Raw genomic sequence first — 26,433 nt, 5'->3', positions numbered from 1 at the left:
GTATGCCAAATGACAAGTAATTTATGCAGTTTGAAGGGTAAAAGAAGATGTTTCCTGTATAATTGCCTACCACTGTCTTCTTAATCTCACCATTGCCCTCTCTCACTCTCTCTTTTTTTTTTTTAATGTTTGTGAGGAATAAACTGAGGTTTACAGTTTTGGAGAATTATAATGCCTTAGGACAAATCCAAACTTTAGATTTGATCCTGGGCCATGTGAAAGCCATTTTGGAATCTCCAACTGACTTCAGGAATATTTGCCATTGATAATATTGTTTCTTACAAGCAAATAGTGATTTTTAGAAAAATTTACAAAGTATTTTTTTCTATGAGTTTGTTATTTATCGAAGAGCACAGTATGGTAGGACTATTCTATTGCACACAAGTATTTGCATATCAAAACAATCATTGTGAGCTTCTTCCAGTAGATTAGTAAGAAACATGACTAGACACTTTTTCTGTTTGTTTTCTGATTCTCTTGTCTATGGAAAGATTATCTTGAGGGTTTTTTTTTTTTTTATTTTATTTATATAAGTTATTTTATCTTAGTTGGAAATTACTGACTGCAGTGCACCATGCAGTTGAGCTGGACTATGTTGATAGTCCTTAACTCTCTGAGGAAATACTTTAATCCAGACCTATCCCACAAAGATATACTTTACCCTTACCACATGTCACAGTATGTCACAGGGTAATGTAGATGTTGAAAACTCCAAGCACTCTTTTTAATATATTGGTCTTTTATTTTGAAATCCATGTAAAGCCAGTGCTGGGAAAGAAGGTAGGCTTTATATTGTCGTTGTGATGACTCCCAGGAAAAACCTGTGGCTCTCCTGCCACAATGTAAGGACTGTTTGTGTTCACCCTGCTTTCATCACTGTCTTCACACTACTTGGCAGCTGGCTTTGATATCCTCTGGACCTTATGTTGTGCCCTGTGATCTAAATACTTTTTTGTGAAGAAGGAAGGAGACCCATGAGCAAACTAACATGTGTGCAGTGTGGAAATTCTGGGTGTTCAGGCCCTGAAATAAAGCACCAAATAAAATTGAGGGGATGGACAATTACATTACTTTGGGCACTCACTGAAGTTAAAATTTTCTGCATACACTGTTATCTCTCCAGGACAACCAAGACGTGGCAAAGACATGAATGAAAAAGGCCAAATTGTTGTCTTCCAGAATGAAGCATTGTGATTTGTGGATGCTACTGCAGAAGAGCTCAGCATCAGCAAGGAAATCTATCAATAATTCTAAACTACTAAAAGTCTCTAGGAGATCTTATCTTCCTTCAGTCTGTATTGCCTGTACCCAGGCCAGGACTGATGAATTTAAGAAGCACTTACCATGATGGCAGATCCAAAACAAATATGTGTTAGGCCCCAGATGCATATTTATACATTTTTTGTCTCTCTGATAGCAAATATAAGTAGCCAAATGAGCCTATAAGCCTATATTTCAGATGACAAATTTACATAACTCACATCATTAAAATCTACAAATTGTTGGGAGATTATAAAATCCTCCTTCGAAATGTTCTGTCCCTTATAAAATGAGGATTATTTCTAAGGGTTACCGTAACCATTAAATAATGTAGATTTCTATGAATTTCAAGCTAATACAAATGTCCAGGGCTATACAGGATCAGAAAAGATTATATAAAAGCAGAAAAATATTCTTGAGCATTTCCAGGTGTTCTAACAGTTCATTGGTTTTTAAAATGCAAAATTCCTATAAAGAAAACATAGTACTTCTATGGGTGGACTTTATTTAAATGCCATTTCACCCTAAGCTCTTTTTAAGTATACATACTACTTAAGAACATTTTACAATACCAAATGTTGAGCTATTCATTAAATTAAATATAAGAATTTGCTTACCCTTGCATTTTCTAAAATGAGTTAAGCTGTAATATATCTTAGTCTAGTACAATAGATACATAAACTACTGAATAATCTAAGTACCAGCAATGTTAAAGGGTACCCATTTCTTCCTTTCATTTTCAATCACATTCTAAAAGAAAAGAAATTTCAAACAGAGAAAATTATTTAATATGTCAACAACAATGCTGGCAAAATTCTAAAGCAAATAAAACTAAAAAGCATTAGTTTTATAATACTTTTGTTTCCATTATGTAGTCTGCAATATATCTGACCCCTTGTAGCAGCTGTTCTTATACAAGTTTTGGTATGAGAAGAAAAAGTAGATCCCGCAGAGCTGTTATATTTCCCTGCAAACTCGGTTAAGGAAGTGGACTGACAATAACTGGACTCTCATTCTTTGAATGTGCAGGTCTGTGTAACCTTATTGACTCAGCAAGAAATGCTGTGCCATGAAAAATAAGGGTGTATCACACTGCTTCCCTGCTGCAGTGAAGGAAGAAAGAGAAGAACTGAATGTCTGAGGGGGAAGTGAGGTACAGGATTTGCAAAAATTGTAACTTATGTACCCCTTTTCCATATTTTTTCCTACAAGTTAAGCTTGTCTCCCTGGGGTCCTTTTTTTAGTCAATGGAGGAATATATGGTCCTTCAGAGGGCTGTTCAGAGCATCTAAGTCAGAACTAGAGTATCTCACTAAGCCAGATGCTGTGAACATCCTGCTGAGCAACAGTCTTCCTGCCAGCAGCAATATACTGTGTTGATCTTTGTCCAGACTAGATTGTACGCTCATAACTGAGGGCCCCCTAGATGTTGTTCCAGTCCTTTTTTTCCCAAGAAAAGTATCATATGTCATTGCTGAAGTTTAGAAAGTATGAGTGAAGTCATCTTTCAAGGCCTCATCAACTGACTGATCCAGTGGCCTGTTCTTGTCCTTCCATGTTGTCCTGGTTTTGGCTGGGATAGAGCTATTTTTTTTAATTCCTTCTTAGCAGCTAGAATAGTGCTGTGTTTTGGATTTAGTACAGGGTTTGATATGAGAAGAATGTTGATAATGTACTTATGTTTTTAGTTGTTGCTAAGAAATCAAGGACTTTTCAACTTCTCATGTCGTGCTAGTGCGCATTAACTCTATTCCAGCTGAAACCAGGACAAATGTTCTGCATACTTGCTTATTCTGTCTCCCTTCTGCTACATCTCTTAGCTGTCTCATTTCTAGTTAATGTTTTGCTCCCCAGACCCTCTACTAGTCAGTTATATTAGTTTACCAGTGCACCAATTTTGTCTTATAGGAGAAAAAAGAAGGGAAGATGAAGCTTCCAAACTTAATTTCTTTCCTTTTCCCTACTTTCTTAAAAAGCAATACTAAAAAAAATATGGGTTCTTTAGTTTATCTTACTCTAGGCCTTTTCAAGGAACTTATAGCAATGCCCATAACAATTTGTTCTGTGTTATAAATTAAGGTACACAGATGTTTTATTTCTGTTTTCGAGTGACAAATACTGGGTCAGCCACTCTCTAAGGCATACAGTTAACCCTCATATTCTGTAGTATAAATAATGGTGCACATCAGGCCTTGTCCTGTAATTTTCACAGATCAAAAATTTCCATGCATATTAATGCACATTTTGGATGTGTGAGAAGTGACAGATTTAGTTTCTCAGGTAAATGGAATAAGCAGCACTTCTTCTGCTATTTCATGAGGCTTTCAAGGTTATAGGAACACTCTCATTTTAGGTTTCCATTGGGGCAAAACAGATGAGTGGTAATCTGCAGTTTTCAAAATGGAAAGTAAGTTTTTTTTAAAGTAACTTTTTTTTTTTTTAAAGTGGTGATTGAGCTGAATGGTATTCTTAAATTGGTTCTTAATTTAATAGACAGTTCCTAAGGGAGGGTTTAAAAGAAGAAAGAGATCAGTTATTAGCTGAAAACAGAACACAGAAAAAGAAAGAGGAACTGAATAAGCACCGAAGGACATGGACTTATGATTATACTATACGTGGGCTTTCTTATTTCTAGTTTTGATTTAATGCTATAAAGATAACTTTTTTTTTTTTTTTTTTAGGTTCAGCTAAAGAAAAGGAATAGAATTGGGATAGGTGATAATAGACTTAGAAGTGGTTTAATACAAAGCTACAACTGCAAAAAACATCTAGTCCTGGATATACAGCAATTCAGGACTTAACATATGCAAGAAATTCAAAGAAACCATTAGTTCAACATAATACAATATGTAGAATGCAAAATAAATTTTATAAGCCCCACAAAAAATGTTGGTTTGGAAAAGCTAAAAGAATGGGTAAGACAAATTATAAGAGAAAGAAAGATTCAGTTAAGTAGATTAGCAGGCATTATAAGGGAAACTGTTAGTCTTAAAACCTTTTTTTCTTAAGCATAGCCTATTGCAAACATCTGCAGTTTTGGGCTAAAATTCCAAAATATAATGTGAAGCCAAATAGAATAAAGTTACTGAAAAAAATTATGAATAATTTAGCTGGTGGTAGAAATAAAATCTCCTGCACTCAGTAAAGTACAAATGTAAAATAACAGATGCTCAGAATCTTTCCTCTTTTTGTAGACTAAAGTTGTATATAGGACAACTTAACTAGAACAAACATGAGTCTGTTTGCAATAGTTTTCAAGCTAGCTCAAACTTTATTTAGTCACATACTTCATCCCTGCTCCAGTGAAGTCAGTTGGAGCTTTGTCCTTGAGTTTGACAGAGGCAAGGTAAGACTTAAGTTTATAACTTTATCTTGTAGATGGCATTACAGCTTGTTTACTCACTCTCTACCCACAAAATAAACACTGATGCCAGTAAGCATTCTTAAATTAAATAATTGCTTTCCATGGGGGAAAATTTGTGTTGTTTCCTTAAATCTGACAAGCACTTGGATAAAATATCCACTTTTTTTTTTCTTTATATGTTCCTAAGATGCCCTGAATAAAATTGAACAGCTTGGCAAACTGGAGTAGCTCAGAATATTTATTTTACTTTGTTTTCCTCTCAAAAATATCTATCAACACATTTTTCAGGGAATTAAGTATAAAAACCTTGCTGGAATTTCACATAATATTCTAGACACTCAAAAAATGTAAAATGAATGTTAATACAGCAACATATCTCTTGTGTATGTGTATGTTTGTGTGTGTTCATCCCTAAAAATACACATGCCTGCAAATAGGCATATATTTTTGCTATATGAAATGTAGAATTTTTAAAACACTTATAAAATGAGTAGCATAGCAGTTTTTCTCCACTTTCTTCAATCACACCTCGCTGTCACTAGCTTCTGCTCCAGCCTCAGGGTTCATCACTGCCTCCTTACTTTCTCCCTTTATTTCTTTGTTTCACAGTGTTATGAGAAGCTCCAGCAATGTTGGCCAAATGCCCAAACCAATAATCTAAGTTGAAATCTGTTGTCTTAGTCTAGTCTAAAACTATAGGGATGTCTCAGCACCATGCTCCTTGGGGCTTGTGATTCCCTATAAACATAGTCCAGCATGAGTCAAGATGGCCTATCACAGAGCCAGGAACAATCGAGAAGAGATTATCACCTGGGCTCCAAACCATGCTGTGTCTTGTCTGGAACATAATTATACTTCAGTACTGACACCGATTGCACTGTTTAAGGACTGCTTAAAAAGATGCAGTAAAAAACAAACGTTTTCTTTTCTTGTATTTTTGAATAACTCAGCCACAGTAATGTTACCATAAATTTTAACTATATACCATGATATTGCAAGCATCTTATATTTTATGTTAAATAAAAAACATTTAAATAAATAAACTGTACATTCATTTTAGTGTCAGGTTTTTTTCATAATTTCCTTATTACTCTTATGTACTGAAAAACTTGAAGAACAGAACATGCTTAAAGAATGTAAATGTGATGTTCAGTGCAGTGTCATGTGGATTATTTAACAGAACCAATGTACTGCTATTGTAATAAAAGCATCTGACCTCTTAACTCTGAATTTGCTTCTGTCTCAGTGAGCATGAACCATTATTTTTGCTTAGTCTTTGTTATATTCCTCAGAAGTAACTAAAAAGCAATGCTTACCCTAAAAATACTGTATCTACTGTTTTCTTTCACTTCCAAGAACTTCTTTTATAAATCCTCCTCCAAGCACTGTCTCAATGCTCCAAGGGGGAACACTCTAAAAGATATAGAATGCAAGACATGGACAGCATCTCAAACAATGTGTATTGTGTCAAGGTCTTGCACTCTGAAATTTTGTATTGTTACAGTGACTACTATGTAACTCATTCTATCTGCTGATTCAGAGAAGGTACCTCAGAACTATGCGGTAAGACAGAGACACTGATATGCAGGGTTTTTTCTTTTCTTTTTTTTTTTAAAAAAAATCAAATATTTCTGTATATGAAAGCTAACTTAAAAATTATTAAAATTATATTTTAAATTTCAAAGAATGCCAGATCAAACTAAATCATGAAGATTCTTGCATTAATTCTTTATTTCCAGTTACAGTAAAGAAGAGGGAGGAAGATACAGTGAAACTCAAGAGTTGGAGCAGAAAAGCCCTTGATACAGTTGCGCAAATATTTTACTAGAGGCCAAGATATTTGAATTCTCCCTTGGTGGTACTAAGTTGGGCTACTAAAGGTGTACAAATTTCTTCTCCTTGCTAAAGGACCAAAAGGGATGGGTGATATTTGCAGGGCTGACACTTGCAGAGTTCCTTCTGAGAAACCAGACTTCCATTGTGTTTTGGATCTCCTGGTGATGGTGGCGGTGGATGCTGAGGAAATCTAATTCCACATGGGTTGGTAGATGGAGGGAACCTCACCTTGTCCACTTTCAGACATCCACCAGTGTTTGGTTGGCCTCCAGAACCATGATCAGTAAGAAAAACTCTCCCCCTTCTTAAAGGCAGATATAGACCCAAGTTTCAGTGTATGTACATATAATCCAAAAGACTTCATTGCCCAGGAATCACTTTCCAGTAATGCAGTAGGGCAGCAATTGCACTTAGCAACAGCAAGTTGTAATCAAAGGACAGCTGTGCACATCAGTCCATGAAATCATTCTTCCCCTCCCTCCACCCCTCTCCTCAACCCATTCAATTCATATCCCTGCTACTCTAAAACAATCACTTATTATGAGATCTAAGTGCCATATTAATGATTTAGGGTTTTTAGGGACTTCACTCTCTTATGTCAAATTCTGTCAATAACTAAAAGGCAGGTGTCTTTTAAATGCTGGATCTCAAATGATGAAAGGTTTGTGAAAAGTAATCTCTCATGCCTGGCTTATATGTAACACTGTAGAAGATAGCTGGGCCTCAGCCTCAGCCTGCTATTTCTTGAGACCTCTCCTCAGTGACCATATTGCTTTCTGGATCTCCACAAGTATGGCAGGGGTAAGAAGTTGCAGAACAGCTATATCCTAACTGCAGCAGGGAATTGTGACAGGGATGATGAATGAGTGAACCATTGCACAAGAAGGGAGAAAATGCAGAGTGAGAGTGGTGTTGGGTATAAAATGAGACTAGCCTAAAAGGGAGATGTCTCATCAAACAAAAGGACTTAACAGTCTAAAGTGCTGCCTTCTGATATAAGGATGTTAACTGTGTGGCCATGTGACAACATCACTACAATACGAGGGGGGCATATGGCATGGGGGGATCAGAATGCATCTAATACATTTTTTCTTGGAAGATAAGAGGAGAATAACTTAGAATATTGCCCACACTGATAACAGTAACTTGATTGGGTAGTAAAAAAATTATTTTCCGTAATTACTTATGGTACAGTAGTTATAATTAGGAGACAGAAAAATTCATATTATCCAATAAATATTCAGAACATGAAACATGCATCTGATGCATTCTCTACCATTACTGCATTCCTGATCCATTTTCAGTTGCTGTGTATCAGTGTAGGTCCACTGACGTTTAAGGACGCAGACAGAAGTATTCCAGGTAAAGAGCTTTCCCTGTAGTTTGTAACACTTAAAAGAAGTTACATTCTGTCACTCTGTCAAATATAATTTAGATGCTAGGAAGAAACAGAACATAGGTCAAATATTTTAAAATATAAATTCTCATATAAACTTTATTATACCTTCTCTATGAGGTATTTTTAGAAAGTTTAAACTAATAATGGAGCTTTGATAGCTCACGTTGACGGAAGTGGGTGCAGGAGTGACCACACGAACAACTCAGCTGACAGATCCTAGAGGGCAGTTATTCTCAGAAGAGAGATGCTGACTAATGCACGTGAGAGGAAAACTGGTGAAGCAAACATAGATGAAAAAGACATATGTGTATATCCTTATACTGGTATATAGCCTGAGTTTAGGCTAATTGAAACCTCACTAAGATGATTTAAACTAACCTGTCTGGCTTCATTGTGAAATGGATCAGGAGTGTTCACACAATCTGCTAATGATGTCCAACTATTAATCCACTTGAGCTGACAGGTCAGAATCAACCAATTTTGAACTACACTGTATTAGTGGAGAACTCCAAATCCTTGTGGATTGACTTAATTGGATAAAAACACTGTATCAGATGTTCTGGGAGCAATTTCTTAGACCTCAGTGAATCACAAGGCACAGGCAACATGGGCAAAAGCAGCTATCAAATTGAAGAACATTATATAGCTATTAAAAATAATTTGTTTACTCTGCACAGACAAATCCTATTGCCGAAAGATACTTCTTTTTGTGCCTGGTACTTCAAATATAGGTTATATTTTGATTTTTTAGTGACCAGGCCTAAAGATTATTTATTGCAAGGGTTTCCTTTTGCAAGTAATTAAGGATAAAACAACATCTAAGTAACAAATTAGTTCTTGACTAATGAATCTTCTCAAGGGAGCAAAATCATGTGAAGAGATGTATCTACATAAAGATTACACAAAATCTGCAATGCACATACAGATCAAAAAAGGGAACAGGATTTTGCCTTGTCATCTGTAACATGAAATTTGTAAACTCATTAATTCAAAGTTAATCATGAGCACACACACCAAGAAAAAATAAATCAAACAATATGTAGCATTTATTTTAAATTGTCCTAAAAAATTTGTGGAGGTAATGTCTTATTTTTAAATATGAGTCCACAATAGCAGCAATGAATCTGTGTATTAATTCATATACTGTATATAAATTCACTTAATCATCTGAAGTTTCATGGACAGGCTTAGATGAGGTCTTCAATTAAGAGCATTTATACAATTACTGTAGATGCCATTTTACTTGAAGGAACAAAACCAGAATAAGGAATGTAGCAGTCCTACTGTCACAGCCCTGCCTGTCCCTGACCAGCCCCCAGGACCCATGGGGGGACCCAGGGTAGGACTCCCCCCAACCTGCCCATGGGCCAGGACCCTGTTGTGATTTGAACCCAGAGGGCAACTGAGCATCATTCGTTCACTCACTCCTTCCCCTTCAGCTCTGGCAAGGAGAAAAATGAATCAAAAGGCTCAGGAATGGAGATAAGGACAGAGCGAGGTCACCCACCCATTAATGGTCACAGGCAAAAGACAGGCTCATTAGGGGAAGAAAAAGGATGTCACCTTAATTCAAAACACTAATGATAATGACACTTAACGAGACAGTGAGAAGTGTTATCATTTCTTAAAAACACCTCCCCCACCCCTCCCTTCTTCCCAGGATCAATTTTGTTCCCGATATTTCTACCTCCTGCCCCAGCGGCACAGGGGCAGGGGATGGGGGTGCAGTCAGTCCTGCCGTTTCTTCCTCCAAGGTGGGGGAAAGCACTCTCTGCATTCTTCTGCCTGGTCCACATGGCATCCCTCTCATGGGAGACAGTCCTCCACAAGCTCTCTCCACCATGAGTCCTCCCCCTGGGATGCATTCTTCTCGAGATGCTCCGGCATTGGTCACCTCCACGTGTTGCAGTCCTCCCAGCACTGAACTACAGCAGCAGGGCTTCTCCTTCCCACAGAGTCCTGGGGATCCTCCACAGGCCGCAGACAAATCTCTGCTCCCCCAGTGACCTCCATGGATGGCAGGGAGGGCGGCCCTGTCATCTCACCACAGGATTCAGGGGGTTCTCTGCTCCAGCACATCTCCCCCGCTTCCTCATCATTCCTTCCACTGACCTCAGTGTTCCTATAGGTATCCTTCTTGTAATACCTCCTCACAAGTCATCCCACCCCCCTCTCTGGTTGACCTTCTTAAATACCTTATTGCAGAGGCGCGGCCACCATCACTATTTGGCTCAGCCTTGGCAAGAGGTGGGTCTGATTTGGAAGCCAGGGGAGGTATCGAGAAGTTTCTCACAGGGGCCACTGATGTAGCCATCTGCCCTGCTATCAAAAACCCTGCCACACAAACACAGCACCATGTCAGTCCCCTGGGACTGACACACATCATGTCAGACACACACCATGTCAGTCCCCTGGGGCTCCCCCATCCACAGCCCGGGACCTCATGTCAGCCCCCAGGGCCATCAGCCCCTGACCAGCGATGTCGCAGCAGGGCTGTCTCCAGTTCCCCACAGCCTTGCTCTGCCTGGCCATGGGCCTTACTGAGCTGGGCCCAGCCTAGGTCCCCATGGAGGTGTCTGATGCCTGGGGCTGGGTCTGCCTTGTGCCCCCCGCTGCCCTGCTCCTGGCTGGAGGGTGGAACGGGCCCTGGCTGCCAGGTCCTGCCCCAACAGACCCCCCATGGGCATCCCCAACACTACAAGCACCCAGGGAACTGCCAGACTGTGCAGTACCTTGATACCTACAGAAAAGTCTCTTTACTTATTTATTGCTACAAAATAAAACATACCTTTAAGAAAAAAAAGAATCAGAAGTTGGAACTGTTAATTTACTTAAAAGCTGGGAAAAAAATACATATTCATTGCCTGCTCACGGAGGCAGGAAAATCCTCTCCTGACCTCCCTCACCCTCCATGGTGTCCCTTCACAATAGATTTGGGGCCTTGGAACATTTGAATGAAGAAGAGAAGGAGAAAGAAAATGAGTCAAACAAGGAGGAAGACTCAGGTCCACCAAGGCTGGGTCATTCTGGACCAGGTATTAAAACCAGTTCTAAAAAGAACCCCAGAAGAGTCATTGTAGTGGTGACTCCATTCTGAGGGGTGTCGAAGGCCCAATATGCAGACCAGACCCATTTCATAGGGAAGTCTGCTGCCTCCCTGGGGCCTGGGTCAAGGACTTCAGGGCAAAACTCCCCACTCTAGTGAGACCCAAGGATTACTACCCTCTCTTGGTTTTTCAGGTAGGTAGCGACGACATTACCAGGAGAAATCCTAAATCAATGAAGAGAGATTTCAGGTCCTTGGGGAAACTGATTGTGTTCTCCTCCATCCCTTCAGTTGTGGGGATGGATGAAGAAGAATACAGGAGAACTCAAGAGATGAACTTGTGGCTCCGAGACTGGTGTTACTGTCAGGGCTTCGGATTTTTCAATCATGGGTTAGTATACAGGACACCAGACATTTTGTCATTGGATGGGACTCACCTGTCCCAGAGGGGGAAAAGGATCTTGGTGCAAGAGTTAACTGGGCTCATTGAGAAAGCTTTAAACTAGATTTGAAGGGGGAAGGGGGCAAAACATCAGCCCATCTGAAGTGCATCTATACCAACGCACACAGCATGGGTAACAAACAGGAGGAGCTTGAAGCCATGATGAAACAGGAAAATTATGATGTAGTGACTATTACAGAAACATGGTGGAGTGTCTCCCATGACTGGAGTGTGCCAATTGATGGCTACAAGCTCTTTAGGAGGGATAGACAAGGCAGGAGAGGTGGTGGGGTGGGATGTATGTTAGGGACTGTTATGATTGCTTTGAGTACAAGTATAGTGAAGACAGGGTGGGGTGTCTTTGTGTTAGAATCGGGGGAAGGCCAACAGATCAGATGTTGTAGTGGGAGTCTACTATAGGCCACCCACCCAGGACAGAGAGGTGGATGAAATATTCTATAGGCACTTAGGAGAAATCTCACAATCGCTTGCCCTTGTTCTTGCAGGAGACTTTAACTTCCCAGACATCTGCTGGAAATACAACACAGCAGAGCGGGACTAGTCCTGGAGATTCCTGGAATGTGTGGGAACTTCCTGACATAGCTGGTGAGTGAACCAACCAGAGAAAGTGCCCTGCTGGATCTCCTCTTTGTGAACAGAGAAGGACCGGTCGATGATGTGTCGGTTGGAGGCCGATTAAGGCACAGCGATCAGGAAATAATAGACTTCTTTATTATTAGAGAGACCAGGAGAGGGGGCAGCAGAAATGCCATCCTGGACTTACAAAGGGCTGACTTTGATTTGTTTAGGCACCTGCTTGACAGGATCCCTTCGGAGATGATCCTGAAGGGTATAGGGGTCCAGGAAGGCTGGGCACCCTTTAAGAAGAAAGTCTTAATGGTTCAGGAGCAGATTGGCCCCAGGTGCTGTAAGAGAAGCCGGCGACAGAGAAGACCACCCTGGCTGAACAGGGAGCTTTGGCTGCAACTCAGGGAGAAAAGGAGAGTTTACAGCCTTTGGAAGAAGGGGCTAGCGACTCACAATGATTACAAAGATGCTGTGAGGCTATGCAGGGTGGAAATCAGGAGGTCTAAAGCCCAGCTGGAAATTAATATGGCTTCAGCAATCAAGGACAACAAGAAATGTTTCTATAAGTATGTCAGCAGCAAAAGACAGACCAGGGAGAGCCTCCATCCCCTGCTAGATGCAGGAGGAAACATGGTAACAAGTGATAAGGAAAAGGCTGAGGTGCTTAATGCCTTCTTTTCCTCAGTCTTTAATAACAAGACTAGTTGTACTGAGGGAATCCAGCCTCCTCAGCCAGAAGACAGAGACTGGGAGAATGACCCCCCCTGCATTCCAGGAGGAGATAGTCAGTGACCTACTGCATCACATAGACATACACAGGTCTATGGGACTGGATGGGATACACCTGAGGGTGCTGCAGGAGCTGGCTGGGGTGCTCTCCAAGCCACTTTCCATCATTTACCAGCAGTCCTGGCTGACTGGGGAGGTCCCGACAGATTGGAAATTGGCCAATGTGACGCCTATCTATAAGAAGGGTCAGAGGGATGATCCAGGAAATAGTCAGCTTGACTTCAGTGCCCATGAAACTGATGGAGCAGATCATCCTGAGTACCATGACACAACACATGTGGGACAACCAGATGATCAGGCCCAGTCAGCATGGGTTTATGAAAGGCAGGTCCTGCTTGACAAACCTGATCTCCTTCTAAGACAGGGCGACCTGCTTATTGGATGAGGGAAAGGCTGTGGATGTTGTCTACCTTGACTTTAGTAAGGCCTTTGACACCGTTTCCCACAGCATTCTCCTGGCGAAACTGGCTGCTCGTGGCTTGGATGGGCACACGCTTCACTGGGTAGAAAACTGGCTGGATGGCCGGGCCCGAAGAGTTGTGGTGAATGGAATTAAATCCAGTTGGCAGCCGGTCATGAGTGGTGTCCCCCAGGGCTCGGTTTTGGGGCCACTCCTGTTTAACATCTTTATTGATGATCTGGACGAGGGGATCAAGTGCACCCTCAGTAAGTTTGCAGACGATACCAAGTTGGGTGGGAGTGTTGATCTGCTCGAGGGTAGGGAGGCTCTGCAGAGAGACCTGGACAGGCTGGAGCGATGGGCTAAGGCCAACTGTAGGAGTTTCAATAAGGCCAAATGCCGGGTGCTGCACTTGGGCCACAACAACCCCCAGCAGCGCTACAGGCTTGGGGAGGAGTGGCTGGAGAGCTGCCAGTCAGAGAGGGACCTGGGGGTGTTGATTGAGAGCCGGCTGAACATGAGTCAGCAGTGTGCCCAAGTGGCCAAGAAGGCCAAGGGTATCCTGGCTTGCATCAGCAACAGAATGGCCAGCAGGGACAGGAAAATGATCTTATCCCTGTACTCGGCACTGGTGAGGCCGCACCTCGATGACTGTGTTCAGTTTTGGGCCCCTCACTACAAAAAGGACATTGAATTACTTGAGCGTGTCCAAAGAAGGGCAATGAAGCTGGTGAAGGGTCTGGAGCACGTGTGGTACGAGGAGCAGCTGAGGGAACTGGGGTTGTTTAGTCTGGAGAAGAGGAGGCTGAGGGGAGACCTCATCGCCCTCTACAACTACCTGAAAGGAGGTTTCAGAGAGCTGGGGATGAGTCTCTTTAACCAAGTAACAAGTGATAGGACAAGAGGGAATGGCCTCAAGATGCGCTAGGGAAGGTTTAGACTAGATATCAGGAAGCATTTCTTTACAGAACAGGTTGTTAGGTGTTGGAATGGGCTGCTTAGGGAGGTGATGGAGTCCCCATCCCTGGAGGTGTTCAAGAGTAGGGTCGACATAGCGCTGAGGGATATGGTGTAGTTGGGAACTGTCAGTGTTAGGTCAATGGTTGGACTAGATGATCTTCAAGGTCTTTTGCAACCTAGATGATTCTGTGATGCTGTGATTCTGTAATTGGTAGTATAATAATTATACTCTGGATATGTGTTAGTTTGTTATTACTCTGCATCTACATCTATTCAGAGAAGACACTTACTGGGCAACATGGACAAAAAGCAGAGATCATAAGGCAGTGTCAGATTTTAAAGCATAATGTGAGCAGGCTTCAGGCTCCTACATCCAATATCAGAGTAACAGGTGCAGTGGATAATTTGTGGGTACCACTGAATAGAAACATATAAACAAAGAAGAGCAGATGCTTCTTCTAGCACTTGCTAGAAGATTTTGCAATGTCGATTTTATGAACGTTTTCAGCATTATTTACTTTAATACAATTACAAGCTTATCTTAATTCTCTGAAAGAGTTATTTTTATCAGAAGTATTAGTTGACAAAGGTGAATTCAGATAGTTTTACAAAACTAATATTGTATCCTATTGATGTCCAAGGAAACCTGAAAATCATTAAGAAGCCAGTTAACTTCAACGGTTTAGTTGGTATAGAAAAATCTTGGAAGACAAAAAGACATTAAACTTATTAAGTATATAAAAGACAATAGCTTCCACTTGGACAAGCAGTATTTCTATTATATATTTTTATGCAGGGTATTACACCATGCATTGCTGGAATGGTAGAACACTGGCAGGACTCTACCTTCCATGAAGCATCAAAGAAGAAAAAAAAAAAACAGCAAGAAAGGCTGGGTAGAAAAATGAAATGAATGTTTATTGTCTGAAGCCTCTGATGCAGGTAAGCTATGTTACCAGAAAACAACTACAATCAAAAATAGATTCTTTGTTCCTACAGCTGCTTTGTCTGCAGCTCTCTGCACTTAGTGATTTGCAAATAATGATGCAGACTGGGAAAAAAAAGTTTAACTACTGCAGTGCTACGGAGGTGTGGATTAAGCCTTAAATGCAAGTAGTGATTTTGTTGGTGAGATTTACACTTGATTTTGTTCCTTAAACTCATTGAAAAGGAATTAGGTTTTCCATTTTTTAAAAAGCTGTCATGTAAAAAAGAAAGATTAATATTATTTGTTCAAAAAATGTAATGGTCTTGTTGTTCAGCTGTAATATTATTAAGGAAAGCCAGTAAATGCAATCTAATATGCTCACAGTAAGTAATTTTTAAAAAACTTTTCCATAGGAGTTTTCCAGTTCTGTACTTCTGATGAACTTGTGTAATTCATGTCCCTCTGCTACCTTTTGTTTCGTTTATAACTAGATAGCTCTAAGACCCTTGCCACTCACTCCTTTTCAAAGCTTTCAAAGCTTAAATACAGTAGAAGAAAAATATTCTGAGGGGAGAATATTTGAAAGTTTCTCCATGATACAGAAGCTTTAAGACTCAGTGCTAGACATCAAATATCAAAAAAAAAGATACAATAATGTCTTCCTCCAATTCTGAGAGACATCAGGCCATGAATATAAACTTAGCAAAAAAGTTTTGCAAAATATTGTAAAAGCTTATCAAACTGTTTCACAGGGAGACAAAAATTTTATAAACAAGTCTTATCAAGATGCTTCAGCTCCCATTTGTATTTTTCAGCTAGAGGAAAAATGTACTTCCAAGAATAAGCCAATCTTTACAGTACCTGAGCTCTCTCATCGAGTCGTAGAGAGGACGACTCTCTAGTGTAGATTGCAAAGATTATCAAAGCTACCTGACATGGCTGCAACCTATTTGTTTCAGTTTCTTGCTAATCTGTTCACTTTCTAGAATCTTAGTTATAGCCCAGAGGGACAGTTTCATTATTTTTGATGGGTGCTAGAGAGGGCCAGCTTTTAAAAAAGCTTTTAAGAAGGCAAACACAACTCATATAAAAATATTAGGATGTCCTTGTGAAAAAGTAAATTGCCAATAAAGTTAGCAAAATAAAGTTAGCAAAAAAAAGCATGCATTGCTGTAGAGAAAAATCAAAGTGAAAAAGTTGGCTAAAAGGAGATTAAAAAATAGAAATGAAAATTACTGTCATCAAAAGATAATGAAGTTTAAAAGAAATTATAAAAAAGTCATTTCACAGAACATTTTATAAAAAATGTAGTGTAACTCAAGCCAATAAAACCAAAGAAAGTTTTTGAATAGGAATTGTTACTAATTAGATATTGTTAAAGGCGAAATTAACATTTCACTTTTATGTGCTGACAAATAAAAACTCAAAAACCAGCTCTCTTAGCATTGCCTGATTTTATCAGCAATAAGAACACAATAGTACAGCAATATTACATGCTATTTTTCAATCAACAGTCCAGAAGCAGTACAGTAGTGAATCTAGCAAGGACATTCATATCAAAAAGGAATTTAGAATCCCTGATGTATATGCCATAAATTTGTTTTTATGACTTTGGGAGAAAATAGGCTTGCAGGTAACACCCCTGGTATCCTGGAACACATGTAACATGATTTGAACTTGACACATACAAGGGCAGCCACATCTCCAGTAGTTCCTCTTCCTGTGGTTCAAGAACTGTCAGCTCAGTTGTTGCCAGATTAAGGTCCTGAGTCCACAAACTCTTGTTCACATCAGTAATTTCCTTAATATCAGTGAAGGTATTTGTGTGATTAAGCAATGGGAATGTCAGAATTCCTTGGTCCCTTTTGGCAAATATTATTAAATGTCTAGAAGAACAGGATGGAAAGCCATAACAGATGCCTTCCAGTTATTTTTTTCATGACTCACAAATTCTCACTTAGTTCCTAGCAACATATTTACCATACAAATTTCAAATAACAGCATTTAAAAACTAGAGTATATGATCATAAAACCCCCTTCCATTATCAAGTGCTATCAATGCTCTAAATACTATATACATTTTGTCTTTAACCCAAGAAGTTTGCATTCCCCACCACAGAGGAGAGATAACAGTTTGGAAGACATCCTGATAGACCCACTGATACTGATGAGGAGAATGCCATTCGAAACCTATGAGATAAGTTTTCCAGCCCAGATGTTGTCTCAAGTAGTTTGTTTGATTTTTTTTTTTTTTTTGTCAAATTCTTAAAAAGACTTTGCAGGCAAATTCCATATATTAGGGAGTATGTGAATTAAGAGTGATATATTTTTTGAATAATTTTCCTTCTCTTGCAGTTTGTCACTGGGTATGGCTCACTCACACAACTGGGACATATTCAAAGAACATACATACCATAAGATATGCATATCCAGTGGGAGAAATAGTTATAGAAAAGCAGACAATGAATTAAAGCACCTCCAAGTTAGAAAAGCCATATTAAATTATCTAATATTAAACATTAGCCCCAAAATGGGGTGAAAAATTAGGAACAAGGAAAGACAACAAAAAATAAGGATGGTTACAAAGTTTGGTGTCTTACAGGCCATGGTAGACACGAAGGTAACATCCTTGTTTGTTATACCTCACTGAAAGTATAGCCTTCAGCACTGGTGAATAGCAGAACAACGATTAAGCTGATAAAAACTTCCAAAGAATCTTCCCAAAAGACGAACAAACAGGAATTTTATTGTCAATCTGAAACAGTTCACTGCCAGAAAATGTAGCCATAAAAAGTAAAATATAGCTTAAATCCCTCATTTGCCTAAGCTTGCAGGAAATGAGAAACTTTCACAATTGAAATGTCAACTAATGATGACATTTCTATAGTCTGTTTGTGACTAAGTGCAAACAGAGGGTCTCCATGTTAACTCCTTATTTCACAGTTTACTAATCTGTGCTGATGACAATACTACAGCTCACAATGAAAATGTAATTTATTTGCAGAAGTATTTTTTCTGTTTGATCCATTGAAATTCTGAGCTCTAACTTCACAGTAAAATAGAATATTATTTATTATTCCTATTTTTCTCCATAACATTGCAAAATACACTTTGGAGTGATATTTCCCATTCATAATTCCATCTCTGAAAGAATATTTAAGAAATGTTTTAAACATACTAGGTGAACTCTCCCTGAGTTTTATGGCAGTTACATATGTCAAGGCTTTTTGTTTGATGGAAGCCAACATTGTTCTTGTCTTCTTAATGCCAGATCTTTCAGGTACCTAAGGTGCATGCTGTAATGTGAGAGAGCCTGTGCCTCCTGCCCATGCAGGATAAAAGCTGGACAGTCATTCCAGGCTGCTCTGGGAATTTCATGCAGCAGAGTCAAAGCGTGCATAATGGAGGTGAAAGGATGTAGTTCATACAGAGGGCATAGGTGAGGTCATTCTCAGAGCCTGGCACTCTCAGGGAATCCTCTTGTGAGCTCAGAGTTGGTGTTTTTAGGGCACTCAGAGGGGACCACTAAGCTCTGTATAGTCAGATTGGTCAGGAGATGTTGTCCCAAGAGAACTTCTGAGAATGCTGTAATTGGGCAGAGTAGATGCAGTCATTAGATCTTTGCATAATAATCAGCAGCATTACGTCATGCTGACTTGCTATTCACCGCCTGATTAAAACGCCTAGTGACAGATGAGAGGACAAGCCTGTGACCACCTTCTTTCATGTTATTTTATATACCAGCTTGCTATTTTGGTCTGCTGTTGTGACCAGACAGCACTCATCACTTCATTCTTTTACATGCTCTCCGACCATGAAATAACAAACATGATATACCTAGAAAAAAAAAGTTGTATTCTTGAAGATTACATACTGGCTCACCAAAATACTTTTCTTTTCTAGTGAAAAGTGGCTTCCTAAATGAAATTTTCAGTTTCATTTTCTTTGTCAGCAGTTTCTTTGTCTAAAAATCTCAGCCACTTCTTGCCATGAATTTGTACACAGAACTGTGTGTAACACTATATATGTAGACGGGTGATGAAAACACTGCCATTAATAATTTCTATTTATCTAGAAAAACTACTCTTTAAATCCCTTTTTGCGGGCTGGTCTATAAGCTACTGCATTAAGGAAACCTTTAGTGCTTCCACTTTATTCTGGCTGTTTCTTTGGTGCTATTCAAAGTCTCAATGAAAAGCCCCTCTTGCAGTTCTGCAGTTAAAACAACAAAGCACTGCCTATGTTTCTTCTTTAACACAGCTCTAAGGATTTATTCTTTGCTCCTTTATTCCTCCTTTTTCTGAAGTTTGCTTGTCCTTTTCCCCTTTAAAATCTCTTTATCTAAAGCTGAATTAGTTTTCACAGCTGGTTGGCAAACTGCCATCCTTTTCTGCTCTGACACTTATTTGTCAATTTCCAGTTGCCTTCAAACTTTTTACTTTTCTTAGCTTCTATTTCTTTTTCCTCTTTCATAGTTTCACTGATTCAAGTTTTAGTTGTTTTAATAGAAAAGGAGAGAAAAATCCCTCCTGGGGGGAGAAAAGGAGCCATATTCTACACTGTGACAAAGAGAAAGCAAAAATACTATGAGATTTACCCATTGAAGGCTTTGAAATAACAAACTTTGTGCTCTCTGCAGATACTTATAGCCTGATTCTACTTTCAGGAAGGTAGCAGGTAAACCTGCTACAGTATTTATGTTCTGCCCTAAGAGACAAGAAATTTATAGATCCATTTTTGTATAATGTTTAGAGTTTTCACAGGCTACTATTTTGCTTTATTCCATCTTAGAGAGTTCACTGTAGCTTTAAAACACTAGAGATTAAAGATTTATTTATTTATTTTTAACACTTCTGCAGCTTAATTTCCTAACTCAGGGTGTACACAAAACTCACTAACCTCTTTTAGGCTTCTACTCATAAACCTATTAAAACAATTTGTCAACCCTTATTTAATACATACTATAGGTTAATAGATTTTAAAGAGTTCTAGAAAACAAGACAATTTTATTTGTTTTATTATTTGAAACTTAACAGAACTTCTCTTATGCGTAGTTTACCATGGCTGTTGCGTTTCAAGCATCTCATAGGCTGTTGTACCAGCAGAGCTAGAGGGAGATAGAAAGAGACCTATGAACAATGTCGCCTTCCTAGACTTTGAGTATCAGTGTAGTGGCTTATGTAAGCACTGTGCAGGCATTGTTCTGCCCACTCAGATAATGAGAATAGAATATTAGCAAAACTGTCAAGGAGTAAGTGCCCAAATATCACAACTTTATTTTCCGTTCTTTAGTGTTCAGTTTTTAATATCTTGAGCACAAAGAAAAGGCAGCATAAAGTTTCCCCATCAGACTGAGCCCTTTGTTTATGCTGTGACTACTATAGAATTACTATTACAATTACTGTTACTAATAATTACTATACTAATTACAAATTACTATTATATGGGCACTGCACCTTCACTTCCTTTGGAAATGGAATAGAGTATTTCGCATGCTGCCAGACTGCAAATAGTAGGTATTTTTACCATCACTATAGCCACAGCTTAGTGGAGTGGGTTAGAGCCCTGCACACATTGTCATGTCTTGGCAGTTTGAATAGAGTTAAAGCAGATTAAAAGAAAGGCCATATCTAAAGCAGAGGGAAACAGGGTTATAGCTTTCAGTAGCTTTTCTTATATGTGAGGTCCTAGAAATTGGCTGGACTAACTGTGAAGTGGTGAATACTGGCAGCAGCTGTCCAGTAAGTGGAAATGTAAGTAATGATTACCCTTGTGGTCTGAGTTACTGCAGGGCAGTTCCCAGCTGACTTAAATTGTTAAAAGTTACAGCCTAATTAAACCTCACTTGTTGCATCAAGTATTTCTTTCTACGTATCTAAGACAATGTTTCATGTGTCTATCCTTATTATTTGTTCACTGCTGTTCCACTTCTACACATACAGTATCATGCCTTTTTCCTTTCAATTCTTTCTAGTGCTGTGCAAAGACAAATCTTCCCAAAGACACAATGAAAGTATTTTACATATGAACCAAACTATACTTAAAGGCAGAAGTTTAAAGCTGAATTAGGTGAAGAACCCAGGCCAGTAGCTTACCTACATAAGTCTAACATTAGACTCTTCAGCTATTTTTAAGATTAGACTAACTTAAAATTGACCTTTCTGGAAAAGAATTGAGTCATAAAAATGAATATTAAAATTACACTTAGTGCATTGTATGTATCTGGTGTATTATTAGACATTCAAAATACTAACTTCAGAGCAGTGATGCATTATTTAATTCCATTGCAGAGTGGTGAAGTAATTGTTCCAACTAGTTTAATTTTTTAAAAAAATCATATTAAGATGTTTTGAACTATCTTTGACTGGTGTCAATTTTTTTAAGTTTTATCATGATAAAGTTCATTAAATGTATTTAATGCATCAGCAAAAACCACAGTAAATCAGTATGAAATTATTATAAGGAGCTTTAAAATACTCATATTCTTAGAAATACTTAGAATTTACAGTTCTCTGATACATTCATTTTGCTTTATTTCAACTTAATCTTTTAATTTAGGTGTAAATCATTAGGAAAACATTTTTAAATTTGAGAATATAGAAACATTAAGTATATTAGTTCATATTGCATATCATTTTTTGTAGGCCTGAATAAACTAGATTTTAATTAGATAAGTTGTTTTATATATTTTAAGGTTTAATTAATCCATATATACAATACCCTGATGAGCTGGCTGAGATGTTTTCAGTAGGAAAGCACAACAGCACCATTTAGTCAAAAGCGATATTACAATATTTTGGTTTGAGGCAATGGGCAATGGAAACTCAAGATAAGTTTGATAAGTAACAGTGATAATAATATAGACTAGAATTGGGTGCTTGAGCTTGCAGCCCTAATATACTTTAAATGTATTCTTTCTAAAGTAATTTTATATATATTTTCCTTAGTGTGAAACTGGCAAGAATGAAGATTCAAAGAGAACCACATTTTGTGATTTTAAACAACAATGTAACAATAAGTATTAGATTGGTAATATCTGTGTTGACTTGATTTCTCCATTCAAACTGTTTCCTTTGTTCTTGCTCTGGTCTTCATACTTCTCTCTCTTTAATTATCAATTATCTTTATCGAGACTCCCAAAGTTTCCTCACCCCAGTTTGTCTTACAATGCCACTCTTCTCTCTGAATAATCTTTCCTGCCCCACCTTCTTGTTCAGTTTATTCAGTCTCTGCCAATTTCAGAATTTTGCAGGTCTGCTGACACCAGTCATTTTGCTAACCCATTCCATCTTCTCCTCTTTCAATTTCCAATCGCACAACACTCTTACCTTATTACTCTTTTTTCAGTCTTACGCTCCTTACCCCATATGATCCAATTTATCCTCCAACTTCCCAGACTTGGTCACCAGAAATGTTAGCTTTTATTTGAAAATTCCTGTTTAGGTGGTTAAGTCTTGGAGAATCATTGGTTCTAGCCAGTGGAGCCACTTGGTTCAAATTCAAATGTGCAGCACCATTCTGGAAGAGTAACAAGAAATATTTGTAAAGATTATAGAAGACCCATTATGAAACTGGGCACTTTCTGGAAAAATCGGTTGGGGGGGGGGGGGGTGGGGCAGGCAAGGCAGCCTTAAGGCATTACTACTGTGATTCTGCTGTTGACAGCAGAAATAATTCTGGAATTTACAGATGCCAACAAAAACGTCCAACCACATATAAAAGTATCAACAAAACACTGTCAACACAGGGAGTCTCTAAAATATGTAATATCACCAAGAAATGTTTTCCAGATTTTGAAATATCACATACTTAAAATGTCTTCCTGCCAAAGTACTGCTCTAAAATATTAGATTTTACTTCCAGTTTTTACTCCCTGGACAACACTTACAATGAATAAAGTAGCTTCTCTGAGTCCTTTTTTCCCCCCTCTCATTCTGAAGTAGCCTATCCTGAACATATAAAAAAAGTCTTTTATTTGTCTACTCAAGTAAGAGCTTATAAGAACTCTCCATCATTGCAAAGGAGAATATAGAATATAGAGTTTTCAGTGCATATTTCTGCAGTATGTGGGACAAAAATAGAGAAAAAAGAAATAAGGTGACATTTTCTTTTAGAATAGGGATTCTGACCTCTTACCAAATTCAGTGGGGAAGGAAAGTCCTATAGAAAACAGACCAGGGAAAGGGAGAGGGACTCCTATAAAAAGCTATGTTTAGGAAAGAAAGCATGTACACAACTTGCTGGATGTTTTTATTTCATCTGAGCTGTAATGTTTACAGAATTATCTACTGTGAAAAACGAGAGTTGTACACTGTGGTGTATCTTACTCAGAAAGGTTATAAGTTCTTTCAGAGTAAGAGAAACTGAGATAATGGCTGGTTTAGGGCCAAGTCATTCAAATGTTGATGGAAACACAACATTTTCTATCTGAAATAAAGCACTGATAAGGCAACATTTATTCCCACTGGAGAATGTTTCAAATGAACTAGCTAAGTAATTTATGCTCAGAAGTCTCAAAGGAACTAGCGAATCATTGTCAATTTTTAACTTATCTTGGAAAACTGGGAAACAGTGAGATTTGCAAATGTTGTACTATTATCCAGAAAAGGATATAATACAGAATAATAAATTACCTAGTCTGACCCTCATTTCAGGTACAAGAATGGATTTGTTACCTTGGAACTTTTCTGGTAATGAACTAGAGACTACAATTATAATTACTAGTAGTTGGATAGCTTTTTTTGTGAGATCTTTTTCTGTCTGGTTTTGGTTTTGACTGGATCATGGGCATGGTAAACAAAGTACATATGTACACTTGGACTTAATTCATTTACTACATGTGAAGGTTTTTTTGACACAAACACATTTTATGAAATTCACAGGTATGAGCCAGAGGGATTATAAACTCTTCTTTTGATATTGATATGCAGGATCTTTTGGATATTTTTACTTGTTCCAGTTCTAACCTCTCTCTACAAGTATTTTATGGCCTTCAGAGTATGGTTTCTGGATCCTTGAAGGGATGAACAAGGGAAAGGTTATGCATAAATTGTATGCAAAAGTAACTCAAAAAAATAAAGTTATTTTAACTTGTTTAGATTTGTTACATGATAATTCTTATTTCCACCAGGAAACTGGGAACTGGGGGGTGAAAGGTATGAAAGTTGTTAAAAAGTGCCTAGCTCTATCAGTGAATATTGTACACAGTTTGTGAATTATCCAAAGATTTGTAGGCTATTAAAAATATGGGAGGGATTACTATTTTGGTAATCTAAATCAAGTGATTTAAATGGTTAGAATCCAGAAAAATCGATTTAATGGAAACAAATGAAGAGGAACACATTTTGAATTCAACAAAGCAGTTTATATCTACAGAATGGGAGAAGCTGTCTTAAAAAATCAATGACTAAACCTAGGGTTTAAGTATTACCATAGATTACATTCTCAGCCTGAACTTTCTGTGCTTCTGTGAAAAGAGGGCTAACAAAATTTTTGAATGGATAATAAAGGGGAATGGAGATGAGAAATGCTGGAGAGGATATGCCAAAAAAACCCCAAACCCCAAAACCAAGATCACATAGCTGAGAATCTTGCATTATGGTGTGAGGTGTAATTAATTACATTTATCTGGTATATTGATGGGAAGTTTAAGAGATGGGTTGATAAATGAGTATAAATATTTAAACATACCAATTACATCTGACAGCACAGAGCTTTTTGATCTTGTTGTCAGAAATGAAACACAAGCTAATTACCAGGAGTTGAAATTAAGATAATTCTTCTAGAAATAATACACAAAATTATTGGAAGACCTGAAAGGGTCATGGTTCCTTTAAAACAAATTAGATGCACTTTCATCTAACTTGTGGAAGACATTCTACTAGTGGGGAGTACAGAGGGCCACACTGAATAATTACTGTGTCCTTTCTGGTCTTTGAGGATAAGACTCAGTCCCCTCACATGTTTGGGCTTGGGAACAAAAGTAGAGGAATTTAAAGTTATAGAAGACTTGACTGTTCTCCACAGTCTCATCTTTGCACCTCAGAGCAGGGCACTATGTATAATAATATCTCATAATTTAGGCCTTAAAATAATTTCCTGTAAAGTCAAGATGTTTTTGTTTCACTTGATGTATATCTGCATTAATGTATTGTGGTTACTTTTGATTTTTCCTCTCCTCCAAGGCACAGAATGGGTGATGGTTAGAGAAAGGACCACAGATACCATACTGTGAGAAAGAACTGAAACTCATTGTTGTTTTGATTTCAGTTCACAAAAATTTCTTTCTGGCTTGCTTTGCAGAGCACTGTGGAGTTTCACTTCCCTTCTAATCATGGATACAGTTCACTTAGTCATATCTAGTATAATTGATTATTTTTCCTTCAGGAAGCTGGGTGCTTTCTAACATTTTACTCAGGATACCTCTACAAGGGCTTTTGTCCTAGGGTGATAAAGTGTAAAATTTGATGAGCCATGATGTCAGGCTAGATGATGTAATTATCATTTTTGGCATATATAAAGCATATTAAAACATGCAAAGCAAATGCATAAGAAATCTGCATAATTAGGAATAAGACTGTACATATCAACTTATTTTAATAAGAAGGTAAGAAGAAATATTTTAAGACTATATTACACATGATGTTCTTCACTGTTTTTTTAGTGGTAAGATTTTTAAGTATCTTTTCTCTCTCTGTTGTGACAGGATTACTTTTGCACATCTGTAAGTAAACTACAAAAAGGTTTCTTAAAAAGACATCTGACAACTCGGTTCTCAAATATCAAAGAAAGAAACCTATAAATGTGACACAGAAACTCAGTGGCAATGCAGAAGACCCTTTTTATCTGGGAATCTTTTCCTCTTTTTCTTTTTGAATCTTGTATGGTGTCTCCTGGCCCTTAGTGACATATGCAGAAATTGAAAGAGCAGAACTGAACAGCAGTCCACCAAAACTATTATCCAGCTGCTGATAAATAAGAACCACTGTCTTCAGGAAGGTACAGCTAGCTTATCATAAGGCAATATCCACAAAGGAATCCTGTCCTAATCTTAGACAGCAATTGTTTTGGAGCATGAAGCAATATGTTTTCTATTGTTTATGATTCTTCACACTATCATATAAGTTCTTATAAAAGAAAAGCATATTAGCAATCTCTTTGAAATGCATTCAGTTTAAGTTCTTCAAAATCTTAAGTCCATCAAATCTTGACCACATTTAATAGTAGAGGCTGTAGAGGCTCTATTAAACTTATGTCCTACCTCATAAAAACCGATGTTTCTGCTGTTACCTTGCTAGCCTTATTGGTCCACAGTTATGACATTGGACAGCAGAGATGGTCTATTGCTCCATTGAATTCTGGCCCGTGTATTTGTTTCCAAACAAAGGGACAAGGGGGATATTGCTGAAGATCTACCCAAGC

The 26,433-nt window shown here is 38.3% G+C and overlaps 1 long non-coding RNA gene across 3 annotated transcripts in view; it reads right to left on the bottom strand.

Annotated features, from left to right (window-relative positions):
* Positions 1-26,433, bottom strand: part of LOC141943262 (uncharacterized) — a 69,460-nt gene that overhangs the window by 28,404 nt on the left and 14,623 nt on the right. Inside the window, exons 2-3 of one of the 3 annotated variants that reach the window (XR_012628905.1) lie at positions 22,375-22,530; positions 16,450-18,597 (exon numbers count right to left, since the gene is read on the bottom strand). This is a non-coding gene — a long non-coding RNA (uncharacterized LOC141943262). Of the gene's footprint in view, positions 1-16,449; positions 18,598-22,340; positions 22,531-26,433 lie in introns of those variants that run through there. The other 2 variants (XR_012628906.1, XR_012628904.1) reach the window with 2 other exon arrangements.

This window comes from Strix uralensis, chromosome 4 (genome assembly GCF_047716275.1).
Source record: "Strix uralensis isolate ZFMK-TIS-50842 chromosome 4, bStrUra1, whole genome shotgun sequence".
Lineage (NCBI taxonomy): Eukaryota > Metazoa > Chordata > Aves > Strigiformes > Strigidae > Strix > Strix uralensis.
This window is presented reverse-complemented; position numbering and strand designations above follow the sequence as displayed.